We start from the raw sequence: 21,267 nt of genomic DNA on the forward strand, positions 1-21,267 counted from the left end.
GACTACTGCCTTGACCTTCAAACTGGTCTCCCTGCTTCTACTGTTGATTCATTGCAACAACCCGTTCTCAACACAGCAGGCTGAATAGTCTTTCCAGCATTTCAATGATATGCTTTCTGTTGCACTCAAGATAAAATCCCAAATCCCTAACTCACCCTGTAAGGACCTATGTCATCTTGTCAGTTTTCCAGCCTTCTCCAATTGTATGCCACCTCTCCTTCACTAGGCTCCAGCCCTCTGGCCCCTTTCATTTATTCAAGGGCACTGAGTTCTTTCCTGCCATAAAAGCTTTGTACAAGTTTTTCACTTTTTCCGGAATGCCCTTTCCCTGACTCCAAACCCATCCCATTTCTCCTCATTTCTTGGCTGAGATGCAGTCATTCTTTCACACTCATCCAGACTTCCTCAGAGAGGCTTTCCTAACTAAATTATATTTCTGTCAGTTTCTTCTTTCAGTTTACTTGTCACAGTTTGTAATCATATTATTATATGATTCTTTGCCTAATGTTTGCCTTTCTATCAGAGCAAGATTTATGCAAGCAGGAACCAAATCCTTAAAACAAACAAACAATCTATGAATTTACTTTGTTAGCATGATACCTGGCAGCATAAGAAATATTTTGAATAAATGAAAGACTATACCAACACCTCCCACCCTGTTGATTCTTATTTTAAAAGCCCAGTTTTTCTTAGGCTTACTTCTGTAAGCATCTCATAAGATATTCTGAAGTAAAGTGAACACAAAACCAATCAACCATAATAAAAAAGTATTTTAGTTAATGGACTGAAGTTAATTTTAGTTAATGAACTGAAGTATACTGGCTGAGTAGAAACATCCTTGGGTTCCACTTACAAAAACAGGCTCTGCTGTTTTCATATTCTCTCCATCCATAAGAGAACGGGTGTCTTAACCCTGCTAAGCATTTGTGCTGTTAGAATCCTAGTTACCAGGGGAAGCTGGCATCACCGTTTAAACTGTTATGTCTTAACTTACATTTTATTTTTGGCAATTTAGATTTTACTCCCTTCTATCTTTTTAAAATGAAACCAAAGCTCATCTGTTCTTATACCCTCCAAATTTAAACGTTTTTATTTCTTTGACGAAGGAAATGGTAAATTGGGAAAATATAGGAAAACCTCCTACCAAAAATATCAGTCTTCTGGGAAGACAAAGACAAACAGAAGCCTAATCCTGTGTTTTGTGTCAAATGTTGCTTGCCTTTTTTAGATGAGTTTTGCAAAGGGTTTTATTAATATGCAAGCTTTCTTTCCAAGCTCTGCAGTTACATTTGTTCTGCTCTCATTTCCCAGTTCCACTAGAAACATCTGCATCTGCCTTTGATACAAGTTCTGTAAGTATCTTATGTTAGGTACTAATTAAATTTCTTTGAGTTATATAGAATAGAAACCAGAAGATGATAAAGGGACAAAAGAAATGAAAAAAGACTTGAACAATGAAGCACTTGAAAGGATGAAGACAAAACTACTCCAAACTCATGGATTTTTTTTTTCTGTAGAGCTCTGTAAGGAACATGTTGTCTATTGTCTGCTGGTTAAAATTCTCAAGGCCAGGTTCTAATTGGACCAGCTTAAAACAGGTGCCCATGTAAGTGTCCAGTTGGGTATTGCCCACCAGATCTACTTCTGTGAATGGAGTAGGCACAGAAGAGGTGTTTGAAAGACACCTTAATGGATGTTCATCACACACAGCCTATACATTCTATTGAAACACTTGATTGATTGATTAATAAGAAAGCAATAAATATAGATGCATAACTCACTGAGAGACTTTGAAAGAGCCATATTCTAACAATAGGACTCTAGAATGACATATTTTAAATTTGTTCTAATACTGAGAAAGATATAGAAAATTAAGGCACACAGGTAACCTTTACGTTCGGGGTGTAGAAGGTTGACCTTTAGCAATGTGGCTTCCTACGTCTCCAGTCTCCTGCTGGAAAGGGCATTTTCTAGTGCACATTATGTCTTATTAGCTTTGACTCACTTTCTCCCTTCTTGCAGACCCAAATTCACACCATCATTTGTTTTTGTCCTCTATCATTTGGTCCCCTTTCTCCCACTATCTTTGTCACTTTATACTATGGCCCTCACCTTGTCACCTTATTCCCAAAGATTGATACTGGCCGGCAGCTATTCCAGACTAAAGTTATTTACCTCCTTTATTCCACCTTCCATGTGCTGGAGGATGAATCTTCCTAAAACATCACTTTTGTCATGATGACAATCTCCTCTAATCTCCTCTGCTGATCTGCCAAAGTCTTTTTCTTACCCACACTTAGTTTCCGGTCTTCCTTAATCTGAATGCTTGGGTTTATCAGTTTGACCTTCTTAATGTCCTCTTCCAACCATATTCACACAACTACTCCCACTCCTGGCTCACATTTGGTTTTGTACTGTGCTAGAATGCTTTACTTCATCCCTCTTGTTCACCTATTGAAATTCAGATTATTATTTTAGACCTACCTCAAGTCTTAACCTCCGATGAGGTCTACCTTATGCCTCCTGTCCCAATTATTTAAAAAAATTATTTTATTTTTGTACTTGTTATGTATTATGATTTTATAAAAGATTGTTCTGTTCTTTAATGTCTGTAAACCATTTGCAAATTTAGCCTACCAATATATAGAAAGGACATAATGCTCTTTTATTCTTTACTATTTTAAACAAATATTTATTACATGCTTCCTACATGCCTGACATTTGTCTAAACAATGCAGATACGAAAAGCAAAACAGATAAGGACACCCACTCCTGTTGGCCTTAATCATGGTGGAAAAAGATAGACTGCAGCCTGGACAAGGTGAAAAGTGGCAGGAGATGTGTAAGAGAGACAGGGTCAGACTGGGGAGACATTTGAAAATTATGGAATAGGGAAAATAGCATGATTTCTTTTCCTCCTCCCCCTTCTGCTCCTCTTATGCTAAACTGTATGGGTTTTATTTTAAATGTAATGGATGATCACTGACTTCTGTGTAGAAAAAGTATTATAAAAGGGCAAATGAAGAAACAAGACATGCAGAAATCTAGGGAGGAGATGATGGTGCTTTGGACTAAGGTGATATGAATAAAGCTGGAGGAATTGGTTCATGTGTTCACATGTGACCTCTCCTGCTATATTAAAAACCACTGGCCAGTCGCGGTGGCTCACACCTGTAATCCCAACACTCTGGGAGGCCGAGACAGGCAGATCTCAAGGTCAGGAGTTTGAGACCAGCCTGGCCAATATGGTGAAACCCCTGTTGCTACTAAAAATACAAAACAACCAGCCGGGCTTGGTGGCACATGCCTGTAGTCCCAGCTACTTGGGAGTCTGAGGCAGGAGAATTGCTTGAATCCAGGAGGCTCAGGTTGCAGTGAGCTGAGATTGCATCACTGCTCTCCAGCCTGGGCAACAGAGGGAGACTCTGTCTTAAAAAAACAAAACAAAACAAAACACCCCCCAAAAACACCACTGATAGATGGTATATCTTAACCTATGAAATATTCCACAGGTAAAAAGCACACAGCAGATGTTCCATATGTATCTGTTGGCAAAATAATTAAATTTAATTTTGCCAGTGCTTTATTTTTTAAAAATTGAGTAATAGGAGACTGATAGTATATAGTGACTGAACTGACCAATTATTTTGGTTGTTAAACATTTCTCTTCATCCTCATGATGGATACCTGCACAATTATTTGTTTGATTTACCAGGCAATGATGTTCAGTCCAGACAGAGTCAAACTACTAAATTGAAACTTCCTAACATTTTGCAGTTTTTAGACATGTCCTCAATGTGTCACAATATTGTAAGGATCTTTAATAAAATCTCAAGGCAATGTAAGATAGGTGAACATTTTTTTCTTCCCACAAGTATTTTTCTTTTTAGTCCAGTATGTTTGCTTTTGCAAATGTCATGGTAATGCTTCAAATAATATTTAATCCCCAATGTATAGTTTTGAGTAGGATGTGCCAATGATTAAAACTCTATGTATGGAAATAAAATTGCTGCATACAAAGGCTGTTAAATCTCAAGATTGTGTTTGGGTATGTAATTCATTTTTCTTTTTATAACTATGACTTGACTATTTGAGGACTAACTTTTCCCAAGTAACTTTTTGAAAAAGAAATTTAAATGCACACAAGAGTGAGGCACCATATAAGTGAGTTGACTCAAAGATATGTAATCTACTCCTTACAGGTAAATCATATAATGGATACAAAGCCTAGGATATCAGGTTTCCAGCGTAGATCTCTTCTGAAAAATTATCAAGGTAAAAAAATGAAATAATAAATACAAAAGCACTTTGACACATTTTTAAAATTATATATTTAGTACTCTTTTTATTTAATAAATCATAAAAGCATCTATATCCTTTATTCTGAACAATTTCAAGCCTTTGGATTCTAAAGAAAATAGTTTTTGGAATGGTTGCCTAAAAGCCGAAGTTTACTTCACCAACCTGAAAACCTTCTAGTGCCTTGTTTTAACTTGTACAAGAAGCTCTGTGGGAGGAGACTCCTTAAATATTTACTAATATCATTTGGAAAAATAAATTTCTAACCATATGGTTCACTGATGAAAATAATGCCAGGTCCTGATATGGCCCATTGGAATCAAATCAAGTTTCATAGAATTTTAGAGGTGGACAGGGCATTAGAAACCATTTAGTTCAATTCATTTGCTTCTCACATGGTAACAATTCATTTTTTTTTTTTTTTTTGAGGCAAGTTCTTGTGGCCAAGAATGGTCAACTGAGAGGTGGCCATGCACTATATCTTCATAATGAAAAAAAAAAAAAAAAAAGCAGCAGCAGCATTGTTTACTGACTGTTACCTGAGCCCTTTTGCAGCAGCATTGACACTTAACCTTTGGTCTCTAAAGCTGAGGCCAATACTCTTCATCCACATCCTGCTTGTTTGAATATCTTAATTTTACTGTATTTTTGAAGCCATTCCATTAACTAAACTATTAAAAATAAAATGTCTCTTTAAATTTTTTTTATTCCAGGAACTGTTCTAAGCACTTACAGCTAGTACATTGTTTAATTATCACTACATTCCAGTATCATTTCCACTTTACAGTTTAGAAAACTGAGGCTTAGAGAGTTTGATCATTCATCAAAAATCCCAGAGATACTGAGTGGTAGAGTATGGATATGAACCCACACGACATAAATACTAAATACCTGCCCATTACTTTATTTATGACTACCTAAAGTACTTCGCTTAAAATTATAATAAGACTTAAACAGTCAAATGTTGTGCTTAAAAATAAATAGTATATAAAATTGTGATAATGACTACTTCTAGTTTTAAAACCCTGATAATTTAACTTTCAGTATTAGGATTGCAAATATATCATCAAAGAAAGAGTCTGGGAGATGGTTTGCTAATTTGGGGAACATATTTCCTAATTCAAATATTCATGTGAAAGACTCTGCATCTGCTTCAATCTTGTCTATACCTCCGGATATCAACATAGCACTTGGAATGTGATAGGAGTTACATAACATCTATGAAATGAATGAAGGGATGAATTATTGAATTGCAAATAATTTTTATGCATAAAAATGCTAAAGAATTTTATTAAGACAAATCTGGTGATTTGAATGACTCATGTAGCTTCCCTCAATATTAAAAAATTTCTTAAATTATCAAATTAATAAGTTTAAGCATTATAGGTATTATTAAATATGTTTATTAAAAATTTTGTTTTTGTTTAAGTACTATATGAATTGAATTGTGCTTTTAAAATCTGAACACCAGAAAAATTACAAAATAATGGTAGTTTTTAAAAATCAAAATTTGGATAAAAGATCAAAATCTGGACTATCAACATAATTGTTTTTTCCCCTAGCAAATCACTTTCCTTTCCTTATAAACAAGCAGGTGTAATAATGAAAGATCAATTTAATCTATATATTAAGGAATACTTGCCAAACAAAATATAAACAACGTAAAATATTTGTTTTTTGTTTTTGTTTTTGTTTTTTTGAGACAGAGTCTTGCTTTTTGCCCAGGCTGGAGTGCAGTGGCACAATCTTGGCTCACAGCAAACTCCGTCTCCCAAGTTCAAGCAATTCTCCTGCCTCAGCCTCCTCAGTAGCTGGGATTACAGGCAGCACACCACCACACATGGCTAATTTTTGTATTTTTAGTAAAGACAGGGTTTCACCATGTTGGCCAGGCTGGTCTTGAATGCCTAACCTCGTGATCCGCCCACCTTGGCCTCTCAAAGTGCTGGGATTACAGGCATGAGCCACTGCGCCCAGCCCAAGATAATACTTTTTGTTTGGTGTTTGTTGAATTCCACAATGGTAACATAGTGGGCAAATAAATACATGCTTAATTCATGTATTGGTATTTGTTTTATGTTGGTCTTCCCAGTTATTTAAAATTTCATTACTGAAGAGAAATTATCTATTCAGTAACCTTAATAACACATATGTTTAAATACTATAGAACGATAATTGGAAAATAGATGCATTATAAGTAGAAATTTTATACTACAGGAAACTTAAAATATGAGACTATTTCAGGTATATTGTTTACCATCTTAATTAGCTATTTTAAAAATAAAATGTCTCAACAGATCTGATATTTTTTTCCAGAATGAATTCTAGTCAAGTGATTCAATGCAGTAGCTGGGGAAATTTCCTATTCAGCCTCCATATAGCTAGAATATTTGATTGCCCTTTGTATTCTGGGCACTGTTTTACAGAGAAGACCTGTATTATCTGGCAGTGCTCGGTGTTGTCCCACTAAGTAACAAGGCAGGCTGTTTCTGCTCAGCTTACCCAGCTAGAGAAGAGTGGCCCGACTCACAGTGGTAAGGTGTGCACTCCAGCTGTACGATGTTGGAGAAGCCACTGGATATTTTGAATAGTTCAAACATATTATTTATTTATTCAATAATATTGAGATGCTTTTTCTTCAATAAGATGACAATTATTTTAGACTTTCCAGCCATTGTTAAAGCCAAATGTAAATTATTCCCTTCATTGGGTGGGTGGAGAGTAGAGGGCAAGCATTAGATAGATGACCTTTAAAGAGTCCTTTCAGTGAGAGAGGATATGATTTTAGATGTCTGTAATCCAGTTGGAGAAATAACCCTGAAGCAAAGATAACTATGAAGGCTGAACATAATTAATTGCTGAATAAGTTGCCTGAAGGAAGAGAAGCAACATGAAGTTTAACAAAACTTGTGTTCAGCAAATTTATTATAACAGGATTTAAAAAAGAATCTTATTGGGTAGGAACTGTATTTATAAGTAGAGTTCTCTATGTTTCTGATTATGTTTTTATAAAAAGGTGTAATAAGTTGAAATGTAATCTACTTTAATCTGAAAATACTGCTGGTCACTAAGTAACCAATCTGATCCCAGGTTAGTTTATTGAGTTATTGAGATTGGCTGAACTAAACATTTCTTGTTTTTATTAATATCCTGGGCAGTTGGATTAATAACAAGGTTATTAACTTTTAAATAATAGGATTTTTAGATGTCTTTTTAATACTAATTGTTCTGTCTCTATGATAGTATCTTTCTAATTTCAGTACTTAAGAATTATATTCAGAGAACCGAGTTTTACAAATACTCAAAGAGCAATTTTCAATGTTACTGCTTGTTTTCTTTTATTGGTTATTGGTATTTTCTCCAATAATTTAAACTGATTTAATTCCCCATTCAAATAGTGTATGATACAAGTATCCAAAACCAAAAAAAATAAAGTCTTGTTTTGATATTTTATTGGCCAAGCCTGTAATGCACCTCAAGTTATATTTGGAGAACATTGCCCTATATCAAATAACAGTTCTATAATTGTTACCTTCAGCTACATTCATCCACTTTTGCCTTTCTTTCCCTCTCTCAACCCTGTAGATTCTGGTGGCCATGGCAGGGTTAGTTGCCGAAGTTCTTGGTTACCAGAAAGTCCAGCAAATAAGTGTAAACCCACTCTAGAAAACAGCACATGGCAGATTTGGGGAAATAATTTCACTGTGAAACCTAAAGATTGAATGCTAGTTAAAAACACAATCATGTCTTGATCTAGCTGGCTTGGACATCAAAAATGGCAGAGGGCCGTTGGATGAATGTACTAGGCCATTCTTGATAAATTCCCTGTTTAAGAGGTCTCCTCCTGCATTGATCTCCTTGGCTCTATATCAGAAGTGGCAGCAATGCCAGCATCCAGCATCTTTCATCTGGGAGAAAATACTGGGACCAGAGAGAAAATTTCATTTGTTATTCAGGTCCATTTATCTTCTCTACTTTCCAACACTTTTTTTTCTTTGTCTCCTCTGTTGCTGGGATAGATTATTTTTATGAGCTTATTTTTTGTCTGTATTTTTAGCTAGAAAAAATATCAAGTAAGTGAATACTAGAAAAATGCTTTGGGCTTCTGTGAACAGGAGTTATAAGCATACACAGGTGAACTTTTAAATGAGTTAATCATGACTTCAAGATGTACTCAGATATATTGATGATAAAGTAGGACTTCAGGAGGGCTATAATAGCAGCCTTTTATCATTTAAAAAAATTTTTTAAATAGATACTTCACCAGGAATTAATTCAGAATTCTTGCAAATGCTCTGGGCTGAAGATCCTATTAGCCTTCACTTGAACATTTTGGTCAGGGTTTCCTTCTCACTTTTTGGAAAATCTTTTTTCTTGTATCAAAGAAACATATAGTGTAGATTTTATTTATTTGTTGTTATTATTATTATTATATTTGAGACGGAGTCTCACTCTATCACCAGGCTGGAGTGCAGTGGCTCAATCCCTGCTCACTGCAACTTCCATTTTCTGGTATCAAGCAATTCTCCTGTCTCAGCCTCTGGAGTAGCTGGGACTACAGTCACACACCACCACGCCTGGCTAATTTTTTGTATTTTTAGTAGAGACGAGGTTTCACCATGTTGGCCAGGATGGTCTCCATCTCTTCACCTCGTGATCCGCCTGCCTCTGCCTCCCAAAGTGCTGGGATTACAGGCATAAGCCACCTCGCCTGGCCAGTGTAGATTTTATGTTTTAAAAAGTTGAATTACACAATCATTTCTCTTCTTGCTTCATGACACAGGAAAGGCTTCCCATGTTTTGAGGAAAAACCTGCCAGACAGTGATCGAAAGGTCAACCTAATCTTCCTGGTAACCCTTCCAAGGGGACTCTGGTACTGTTGATAAATATGTGTTCCACAGATGGCACCATTTTATCTTCCAAAAAGCTCCTGCTCTGGATAGCGCTGAGTTATAACCCTACATAAATTTAAAAAAAAAAGTGTGAACATCTTTCCTCTGATCAGCAATCGGTCATTTTGCACAGGATTTCAGAGCTCATGAAAGATGCCCACTGGTCAGTTCATCACAGTGTCTGCATGCACTCCATTAGCTATGCTGTAAGGAATGCCACTTGCTCTTTGTGTTCTGTGAGGCAGAACAATAGGGCACTCTCCTCTGGAATAGCTGCTGATTCCTTCAAAGCTCAGTCAAAGCCCACATTTTTCCTTTCTGAATAATGTATGAGCTTGGTTCACCCATGTGCTGCTAATCTGCTATGGAGGAAGCTTCCAGCAGCTTTTAGCCTTTTTGTCTGATGCCACTGAGAAAAACTCACCAGTTCAAACAGGAATACCTTGTGATTAGACTTTGTTTGGATACAAGGTTTTTGATGAAAAGATAGGAATGAGAGAAACCCAGAGGAGTGTGTTTGCACACAGACAGACAGGCATGCTGACCTTTGAGACGGCATCCAATTCAATATTTCTTACCTTGTGGGCTCATGTGAGACAGAAAGGTAAACACAGCTTCTGATGCACAACAGTGAACAGACTTTGTGTTGAAGAAATACTTCCTCCATGTCCCCTTGTGAAATTGAGGGCCCAGTCAGTGGCCAGCTCTCAAGCCTTCTTAGTCCATGATGGTCAATGTGCTCCATGAGGGATCTACTTCTATTTTTTACCTGTGTATTATTCCCAGGACCACTGTAACAAATTACCACAAACTGAGTGGCTTAAAATAGCAGCAACTTATTCTCTCATAGTTCTAGAGGCTAGAAGTCCAAAATGAAGAGGTTGGAAGAGCCATGCTCTCTCTGAAACTTCAAGGGAAGATCCTTTCTTGCCTCTTCCAGCTTCTGGTGGCTTTTGGTGTTCCTTGGCTTGTGGCAACAGAACTCAGTCTCTGCCTCCATCTTTAAGTAACCTTCCTTTCTGTGTGTCTTCATCTGTCTTCCCATAAGGGCACCAGCCATTGGGTTTAAGGCCCAACTCAATCCAGTATGGCTTTATGTTAATTAATTACACTTATTTCTAAATAAGATCACATTCTGAGATTCTGGGATGACGTAAATTTTGTGGGGATACTTTTCAACCTAGTACAACCTATAGGAATAAAGAATCATAATTTATAGACCCCTGTGCTAATCTCTAGATGTGTCTGAGAAGCTTGCTTAGTGTCTAACCATATTTAAAATGGGGATAAAGATGCTTCTAAGGATCATATTCCATTCCCTCAACCAGAGGGACACAGCTTCATGTCTGCACACCTACCAGTCTTCTGGAACCAAAGGTTTCCCTATACATATATGATCAAACCCACATACTTCAATGCTCCTTTCATATGACTTTTCTCTGAAGTTATTTTTTTTTTTCCATAGGATGTTATTATTCTTCTTTTAGTCCCATAAATTTGAGCAGAGTTTTATAAATTTAGAATTTCTCAAGGTCCCCAAAAGTCCACTGTCCCAGGATTTCTAGGTAAGAGGGACAAGAATTAAACAGTAAAGAATCATGAGATCTCAAACATTTGAAGGAAATTGAGGTACTGAACAGCCAATCATTTTTGTAAGATAGTATATCTGTTAGCTTCTTAAGCAGGAATGGCCAAATATGAAACCAATATGTTTACATAGTGGATGATTTCTGAAGAATGGAAGAATATATTATGAGGGAGGTAGGAGAGCCCCAAACAAACCTCACCTGTTTTATAGGTCAGCTTCAAGCTATCCTTGAAGCTCACAGTGACCTCCTTCTGTCATCTCAATTCTTACGTACTGAACAATCAACATGGATGTTGTGTTTGGCCTCTGTCTAAGAGTGGAGGAATGTGAGGCAGCAGAGTGTAAATGAAGATATTTTCTGTCTCTGGGTCCAAGGAATACAGGGGGCGTCTCATGCCCAGCAGAGTGGCTAGGGAAAAGCAGGAACAGCATACTCTAGGGCAGTTGATGTGGATTTGGACATTAGAGAAAAGCTCCTATAGCTTTCCCAACTCCTGCTAGTCCCTTTGTAGACCTTGTTCACCAATATACAATCTTTCCTGTCAGTTATAATGCTTTCAGTTGTAATTAACAAAAGAACCCCCCAAAATGGCCCATAAAACAAGGGGTTTATTACCTCATACAACAAGAATTGTTGAGTTTAGAAATCTCCAAGATTGGTTAATTTAGCAGCTTAATAATACGAAGGGCCCCAGTGCTTTTGGTCTTTCTTCTCTAACTTGGCTATGTTCTCATTGTGGTCTTGAGATGGCTGAGGCTGATGCAGGCATGAAGACCAGGGCCACACCTTCAGGGGTGGGCCATTAGTGCTCTTCATAGGACCCCAAGTTCAGCAGGTTCTACTTGGGCGCTAATGCTCTGTGGTCACTGTATTGAAATTCTTAGTAATTCTACTTTGAATTTGTGCTTCGTAAGTGTAGTATGATGGAACAAAGAAGCATGTACCAGGCACTCAGAGCCTTCAACTGATGGGCAGTCCTGACTGACCTCCTTGTTAGAAAAGGTTCTAGGCCACCTGCCCCCAGCCACTGCCCAACAGCTGCTGCCCGCCTCTGCCTCCAGCAGGGGTTGGAGTATAGGTGCAGGGGATCGGGGTCAGAGTAATGTGTGCTGTGCATGCTGAGTTGTAGGATGAGGCTCTAGGTACCTGTGAGGGTGCCCCAAACCCAAAGCACAAATAAAAACCACCATGACAAGTCAAGAAGGGGAGATCATTGAAAAAAGGAAACAGTTTGATCCTGCTTCTTGAATAAGGATCTTCACATTTTAAATTTTCACTTGAGTTTGCAAATGATGTGGCTCGCCCTAGTTCAGAAATCCAGCAGAGAAAACAGATTTTACCTTGCATGGCTTTTCTCTGTTTAGAAAAGTCTTCTCCAGATGCTTCCAGGAGATCCTAGTTCTACATAGCTCAGAGTTGGAGCACACGTCCATGCCTGAGACAATGACTGGCCAGCAATTAAGACTACTCTGATTGATACAGATCAATAGAGATTCACTTTTGGGCCAAAGATGGTCTCCATCCTTAACCTCATGGCAGCTCCAAGTATTAGAACGAAGTTGGGGTTCTGCAAGTAAGGAAAAATTGGAGTAGAATAGCAGGAGGAGGCACATTTAGGTAGAAATTTAGCAGTGTCTGTCACACTGTTTTCTCTATGATTTGGCTCCCTTTTCATTCAATTTTATCAGCTAGAGAAGCCATAGGGATTCTCAGAAATGACCTTGTAGCTACTTTGATTGAAACAGATGACTGTTGCTTGGGTCCTAACAAGTTAGGAAACCATTACCCTAAAATAAAAGTCTACCAAACCAATATAATTATGTCAACTTAAATATTGTTCTTGAAAAATCTTTCCATGCTACTTACATCTTTTTTTAAGACCTCAAAAATGTTCTAAAAATAGATGTTTGTCAGACAAATGTGCACTTCAGTTTATTTCATTTTCTTACTCAAGTGCAACTTTTTTTTTTCTTTTTCAGGCATATAAGATAAAATAACCCATCAGGAAGAGATACTATAACAATTAATATTTTTATTGTTTAATTGTTATTTTTGTTTGTTTGTGTTTTTGAGATGGAGTATCATCCTGTCACTAGGCTGTTGTGCAGTGGCATGATCTCGGCTCACTGCAACCTTCAACTCCCTGGTTCAAGTGATTCTCCTGCCTCAGCCTCCCAAGTAGCTGGGATTACAGGCACACGTCACCACACCCAGCTAATTTTTGTACTTCAAGTAGAGACAAGGTTTCACCATGTTGGCCAGAATGATCTTGATCTCCTGACCTCATGATCCACCTGCCTCAGCCTCTCAAAGTGCTGGGATTATAGGCCTGAGTCACCATGTCTGGCCTAATTCTTGTTTTTACCTAGGACTGAGCATTTCACCAAGCCTTTTGATGTTTGGCCTGTGTACTTAATTTCCAAACCACCAGAATCACATTAAAATTCCTAAGCGTTTGGGATTGGATGACTTGATTGACTAGCAGAATGTTACTGGGCAAGAAACTGAGTTGGAAGTTGATTTTGTTTTCTTTTTATACCAAACTCTTACTACTGGGCAGACAGATATTACATCTTTCTTTACCCATTGTCCCCAAAGATCTTTATGCCAACCATTCAGTTCCAATAGCTCAGGTGCACTCCCAGAGCTACAAATGCCACCAGCTGAGAATGTCAGAAGAGGAAATCCAAGTCTGACCATATACTTGAGCTTTACAGGAAACATTTGGCAACTTGGAAAGGCCCCAAGAAAATGTGTCCTAACACTTCCACATTCCATCCACTGCTGTAACATGGTACAAACTCATACACTGCAAAAACTTGCCCCCAAAATACACACTGTAATCCACAAAACTGTGCTCCTGTGCACACACAGTCAGAAACAGAAATTTCTTCTGCATAGGAATTCTGAAAATGAAGACCAGAGTCTGAGGTTTTCACCACAAGGACTCCACCAGGATTAGCACAGATGCCTGGGAAAGAGAGGACTTCAGTTTGGCAAAACACTTCACATAAACTTAACTCAGCATCACTAGTGGAAAGAGAGGAATGCAACCAAGACACATGAATACCACAATGTTTCACTGGATGTTTTCTAGTTCTAAAGATCAGGCTTTAATTGAGTGATGGTGCACACAGGCTTGCATTTTTTCATGTAATCTGCTAGGATTTCTTGGCTTTGTTCTAATCTTAGGCCTATGGCACAACTAACTGAGGCCAGTTACCTACAAAGAGTGTCTGAAGAGGACTAGGTAAGAAATGGGCATAGGTGAGTGCTGGAAAAAAAATTCAAACCCTTAAAATACTCTATTTTTTCAGCAGTATCTTTGTTGTAAAGAAGGGCATGGTGGAAAATGAGAATCACACCTTTTATTAGTTTGTTTGTGCTGCTAAAACATAATGCCACAGATAGGGGAATTTACAAGAAAGAGAAAAAAAAAAAAAAAACAAAACAAAACAGATCTTTGTCTCATGGTTCTAGAGCTTGGGAAGTCCCAGACTAAAGGGTTACATCTGGTGAGGGTTTTCTTCCTGTGTCATAACATGACAGAGGGCATCACATGGCGAGCACACAAAACAGAGAAGAAATCAAGCCAAATTCATTCTTTTATCCTGAGCCCACACCTCTGATAACTAACCCACTCGCATGATAAGGGCATTAATACTTTCATAAAGTTGAGGCTCTATGATCTAATCACCTCTTAAAGGTCCTGCCTCATAATGCCACCACAATGACAATTAAATTTCAACATGAGTTTTGGAGGGGACATTCGAACTGCTGCATACTTTGATCTGCTGTTTCTAGACTATTGAAGAATTGCCAAGCTGGTTTCAGCATTTTCAATGGCATTTAGGTATGCTGGAGATACACAACTCATCTAAAAATCATAAGATAACATTTTGAAAAGTGCTTTGTAAGCTAGGAGGTGATTTTCTTGTTATTTGTCTAAACTCCTCATTTCCAGAGTCCAGTTGAAACAGAGAGGTTGAGTGATCTGCCCTGAGTCACATGATTTCCAGTCTCTTGGCTCTCACTCCAGTTACCACAAAGCAGACAGCTGTAAAAAAAACAATCCAGAGCAGATTTTCTTAGGGTAACTAACTTCACCAAATATATTATTATGCGTATAATATCGGCAGTTACAATCTCTCTGGAAACCAACATCATTAACTTTAGTAAGCCATGGATGGGAGGTCTTTGGCATGGTCCTTTTCCTGTGGATTGAATTATTCAGGCAATTTTGGAACTTATAGAGTTTTTAAATACTATACATATATAAAATCTGCCTTTTATGCCTAGTCAGCCTCTGCCTGAGTTTTCTTCTAAGACAAAAGGGATAATAGTAGTCACATGCTGGTGATGAGTATATGACCCAGAACTTGAGAAAGCTTGTTAGTGTTTTCCTTTCTAGGACATTTAATTAGCTGTGTGTCACTGAATCCCCAGGCATTCTTGGCTATGCCAATGTTATGGTCATCTTGGTGCCTGGCTATCAGGTGTGGGGTGACAAGTATGGGGAGCAGTGTCAGCTTGAACAAAGAGGATGACTCACAGAGAAACTATAGCCCTGTGCTACTCCATGCTTTGTGTTGAAGAGACTAATCAAGGGCGGGCCTACTTTTTGGAGAGAACTTCTTTGACTTTGTAATATTTGAATAAAAATTGAATGAGGTGCACATTTGGCCCCTAGTTTCATGGCTCACCTGGTATAAAAATGGTATGAATTGAATATAAACATATCTTTGACCTGTTATTTCTTGGTCATAAGGTTGAATTCAATCAGTCCTTCAGGACATGGGATTCTATTTCCCAGGGTCTTACACATGTTTTTAGTAAAGGGCCAGATAGTAAATAGTAAATATTTTGGGCTTTTGGGCAAAATTGTCTCCGCTGGCAATACTCAACATTGCCATTGTAGTATGAAAACAGCCATGGACAATTTGTTAAAAAAAAAAAAAAGGCATTGCTTTGTTTCAGTAAAACTTTATTTACAAAAACCAGAAGCTGGCTGGATTTGGTCCATGGGGGCATAGTTTGCTGACTTCTATTTTCATAGTTCTGAAGTTTCTAAACTTACTCTAGAAAATGAAGGCAGGTCTTAAGGGGTTCTGAGAAGCTTTCACATGGAAGAAAACCACATCCGGGTGGGATAAGAAGGCAGGGTTTCACATGAATTCTGGATGAATTCTAACCATCTTTAGGAGTCTGGGAGGGAAAGATTCTAGCCATCTTTAGGGGTCTGGTAGGGAAAGATTTGGAAAGTTCTAATCACATTCACTGTCCACTGAGGCTTTCCTTGGAAGAGTCAAAATTCTCTCTGTGTGATCATTGGTTGAACTGATCCTCTCACCACGTTCTATGCATTCTTTTCACTAAAGAGAGTAGAAATCAGTTGGAGGGAGTTTTCTCTATTGCTCCCAACCCGCTGCCATCTTGAAAAAACAGAACCTCACTTGACATGGTTGCAGATGCCAAAGAACTGAATGTATACCTCAGTGTGTGGTAAATATGATTTTGGTCAGTGCAATGTAACTTGAAGACACGGAGACATGTGGCTTGAGCTCCTGCTCTGTGTGTGTGTGTATAACAGAAAACAATACCATCTGACTAAACAGTAGGCTTGGTGCCAGATGCCAATCTGACTGAGGCAGGCACACAAGTGAACAAAGCTAACCTTGGCCTCCACTTCCTCCTCCCTCAAGAATCTATTAAAAGATGGAAAAGGGCTGTTTAGCATCAGAGAGTGGGACATGATGCTAAAGTGCACATTCTCCAGTGTCAGAAGCAGCAGCAGCTGCAGCCAAGTTTCAATGACAATCACCCGCTCTGCTATGCCTCAGCACATCCCAGAACCCAGAGGAGGAAACTGTAGGACTTCTCAGATGTGAGGATTGGAGCAGGAAGGGAAACAACTACACGCATTATAGAGTCGTAGAAGACAGCTGCAAGGAAGCGAAAACTTTCGGTGCTACGCTCATGTCAGAGGAGAACTCCAGTCCATTGGTGGAAAACTTTACATTTTTTCTCTCAAGTCAAACTTAGGAAAAATTAATGAGGTGACAGAGAAGCAGCCTTTGATCCACGTTGTAGAAGAGACAAAAAGCCCAGGGACTCTGAAGCTTGCTAGTTCTTCCAAATGTTTGCCTATGTAAACACAAAGTGAATTGTTTATCAAGTAAATAGTATTTTTACATTGAATATAGAATCTTTCAAACATACAAGAATTACTAAAATAACGAACACCTGTGTGTCCACTGTGCAAATCTTTGATACTAACACATCTGCCATGTGTGTCTTTTTTTTAAAGAAAGAATAATTTAAAGAAATAAAATATTACAGATAGAGTTGAAGCCTCCTGTGTATCACTCTCTTCTCTTATTTCCTTCACTATGGTCTTGGAGGTAACTCCAGTAATTTCTGAATTTAATGCATGCTTTTCTCAAGTATATTTTATGCTGTTATTAAATATATATATGAATATACACATACATATATACACACATTCCACATATATACATACATATATATACACATAATATACATAAATAATATATAGACATATTTTGTACATTGCCAATTTTTATAAAAATAGTGTTATGGTAACTTTTGGTACTTTTTGTTCTACAGAAGAAGTTGTAACTTTCATTTAATAAAAGTGCACAACATTTTCTTTTATGATTTGTGCATTTTTGTCTTTTTTAAGACTCCTTCCCTATCTGTATTAGGCTGTTTTTGCATTGCTATAAAGCAATATCTAAGGCTGGGTCATTTATAAAGGAGAGGTTTAATTGGCCCATGGTTCTGCAAGCTGCACAGGAAGCACAGCACAGCATCTGTTTGGCTTCTGGTGAGGCCTCAGATAACTTTTATGGCCAATAACAAGATGAAGTGGGAACGGGCACATCACATGGCGAGAGAGGGAGCAAGAGTGAGCGAGAGGTGCCAGGCACTTAAACAATCAGATCACACGTGAAATAAGAGGGAGAACTCTAATTGGTGCGAAGACAGCACCAACCCCCGTCCATGAGGGATCCACTCACGTCCATGAGGGATCCGCCCCTGTGACCCAACCATCTTCCACCAGGCCCACCTCCAACATTGGGGATTACATTTGACCATGAGATTCGGAAGGAACAAACATCTAAACTGTATCAGTATCCTAAAGTCATATTGCATTTTCTCATAAAATTTTTTTCTGTTCAAGTCTTCACATCACCTGGCATTGATTTCCTCAGATCCAAATGAGAGAGGCTTATTTTATTTTATAACATCTACCTGTCCTATGACTGTGTATTGAATTGTCCTTCCTTTCCCCACTGACCTACAAAGCCACTTCCATAAACTTGCAATCCTTCCTTGTGTAGCATGTCCTCCTTTACTTGAGAAGGGTCTGCGAGCATCATCTAGCACCTCACCGTGAGGCTAGAAGTGGCTCCCATGCTGCTCAAGTCAGCAGCAGAGAGAGACTTGAACACTGGAGGTAATCTCTCTTTGTGCATTTATGACTTGTGATCAAACTTGGGAGGGAACTTTTTGACTCAAGATCTTTTTATAATGATAAGGGAATTAGTCATGCCAGGCTCACACTCTATTGTCATGAGCTCCAGCCTTTAGAAGATCAGAATGAATCACAACCAAGGTACAGTCCGTGCCCAGCACTTCTTCACAGACTAGAGCCAAGCACCAAATTTTATGTATTCCAGGTTTGAGAAATGTGATTAGTTGACCTACAATAAACACACTTTATCACTTAGGGATATTTTGCTCTGTTTCCTACAAACTGATACATGTGGATTATAAACCTCATACATTATTAACAGAGTTTGTTTTCTTGAAAAAAATATCTTGGCATAATACTATTGGAATTAAACCAATTCAACTTTCTGGACTTTAAAATGGCACAGATCCAGACTGAGATTCAGAAAAAAACAATAACCATCATCTGCTATTTTAATTAACAATCACCACAATAATAAATCAGTTATTTGAAGAAAATCTTCACAAAGAGTCTTATGGCAGAGATTTCTGTTAATGGAAATACCACAGAAATGCCAACAAATGAAAAGGGAAAATAATCTGACTTTTACTGGGCACTTAGTATGAATAAGTCACTACAGAAAGCCCTTATATATATGCTGTGCCATTTGAAACTCACACAGCCTCAAAAAGGCTATTAAAATTCCCACTTTAAGGATGAGAAGCTGACGTTTAAAAAATTTGATAAACTTTTCAAGGGTACAGAACTGGTAATTGTTAGGTCAGGGATTCAAATTCAGATCGAATCAGCCAGTGCTCATCCATTTTCCAACATGCCTGCTGGTTCTAGCACTTGGATGTGTTGCTGTAGGAAGCATCATTCTAAGGGCCACCAAGCGTCCGGACCAGGAATCAAGGTGAAGCTCAGGACGGGAAGTATTTAGCAACTCCAAGGCTGTCCCATGCTTTGGAATAGACCCAAACTATGGCTGACCCCAGAACCGCTCAGCCACTGATAACTAAGCAATCTTCACCTAGAACTGCAGCATCGCATCGTCTGGTGATCTTGAAGCTGGATCAATGGGATTCTATGTTACAAGCCTCATGTTACAAGTCTCCAAATCCCTAAGATAAGATGTTTATTGGGATACAGGATGTTTGGTAATCCCAATAAAGATAAAATGCTATGTTAACAATTATAGCAGAATACTTCCTACAGGTATGAGTCAGCAACTCATGACCTTGTAATTACATTGATATTTCTGCTGTGAAACAAATGAATATTCATACTAAATAAAGAAAAACAAGGTAATACATAGGCCTGCCAGTTCAGAGAAGATTTTTCCCCTAAATGAGTTACAAATACTTTTGGATTTAAGTGCTTGGGGATTTCAGAATTGCATATAAAGAATTGTGTATCTGTGTTGTTATAACTATATGCTTCCGGGAAAGTATAGTTTCTGTTTGGAGAGGAATAAAGAGTAAGCCGACGTGAACTCTGAAAATTACGTTGCTGTTGACAAAGCTATTTTCATATGTTATTTCACCCTAAGAACAGCAACGTAAGAGACTTTTATTCTTTTTTTTTTCCTAAAAAAAAAAAGAATTTTTTTTTTTGAGATTAAAAAAAAGAATGTTACCAGGCTGGAGTGCAGTGGCGCGATCTCAGCTCACTAGAACCTCCACCTCCTGGATTCGAGCAATTTTTCTGCCTCAGCCTCTTGAGTAGCTGGGACTATAGATGCGTGCCACCATACCCAGCTAATTTTTGCATTTTTAGTAGAGATGGAGTTTCACCATGTTGCCCAGGATGGTCTTGATATCTTGACCTCATGATCCGCCCACCTCGGCTTCTCAAAGTACTGGAATTACAGGTGTGAGCCACCACACCTGGCCACTTTTATTCTACTTTATTGAAGAACCTGGTCAACCTCAGAGCTTGAGAAACTTACAGAGGGTCAAAAGCCAGGAAATAATAAGACTGCAAACATTTATATCCTTTGACACCTATAGGGAATCTATTACTAGGTCCTATTTCCAATTGAACCTCTTTCTACTTGCAAGCCATTAAATCTTACCAAAGTTTGGCATCCTTGTCTATAACCTGGGAATAATTATCTTCTCTGCCTAGTTCAAAAGATTATAGTGGGAAACAGATTATATTGTGCTGTAAAAGATATTATTATAATAATACACCTGCATCTGAGCCCACATGGGCTTTGTCAGGGCAGAGAGCATTGTCTGTACTCCTTGGTGAGCTTGTCAAAACTCCTTGTAAGATAACCAGAAGGGGACCTGTCCTCTCCTGCTGAGCCTAAGCACATAGCCACAGCTGCAAAGCCCTCATTAAAAAAAAAAAAAAAAAAAAAAAAAAATTTCAGCTGATCTCTGAGCACATTCTATTCCCATGATGTGCAAATTTTAAAGGACATTTGCCTCCAAGCAAGCTGGAAGAAAAAAATGGAATGTCTTTTTCAGTCTTTGGACCTCAAAATTTATAATTCAGGTAATAAAAATATCATATCACATGTTTTATTGTTCATTTCCATATAATACAGAGACACATTTTTGGAAGGAAGTTATCTTCCTTTTTATTGCAGTTTTTTCAGGACCTCACTAAAAAGCAGCAATGCCAAAATCTGCTTTATTGGAAAACTCCTGGAGAATGTGTCCGGAAAAACGTGCTAAAGGGCATCGTTATGCCAGAAATTCAGTTAAAATAAAGACCAAACCAGTTCCTACTCATATATTTTGTAGGTCACCACTTATACTATGACATTAAAGGACCATTTAGGCATAGCTCCATTTTCTTAACACCAGCATGATGGAAATATTGTAATACATTTGTTATTTATTTTCTTCTTAGCTTACACAAATATACATCAAATTTCATATAAGTGAATATATATATATATAATTATAAGGGTGGATATGTATTTATTGCATATATGTGTATTTGTATATACATGTATTAGCATACACATTCTCTATGAATGGTCATTTATTCAGC

At 37.9% G+C, this 21,267-nt stretch overlaps 1 long non-coding RNA gene across 1 annotated transcript; it reads right to left on the bottom strand.

Moving 5' to 3' along the window:
* Window positions 1–5,181: 5,181 nt before the first annotated feature.
* LOC105720491 (uncharacterized) lies at window positions 5,182–11,621 on the bottom strand. The gene is made up of 3 exons (XR_010344494.1): window positions 11,397–11,621; window positions 7,832–7,920; window positions 5,182–5,517 (listed from the first exon to the last, which is right to left on the bottom strand). It is a non-coding gene; the product is annotated as an uncharacterized LOC105720491 (long non-coding RNA).
* Window positions 11,622–21,267: the final 9,646 nt, after the last annotated feature.

This window comes from Aotus nancymaae, unplaced genomic scaffold, assembly GCF_030222135.1.
Source record: "Aotus nancymaae isolate 86718 unplaced genomic scaffold, 86718_ANA_hifiasm-v0.15.2.pri h1tg000029l, whole genome shotgun sequence".
Lineage (NCBI taxonomy): Eukaryota > Metazoa > Chordata > Mammalia > Primates > Aotidae > Aotus > Aotus nancymaae.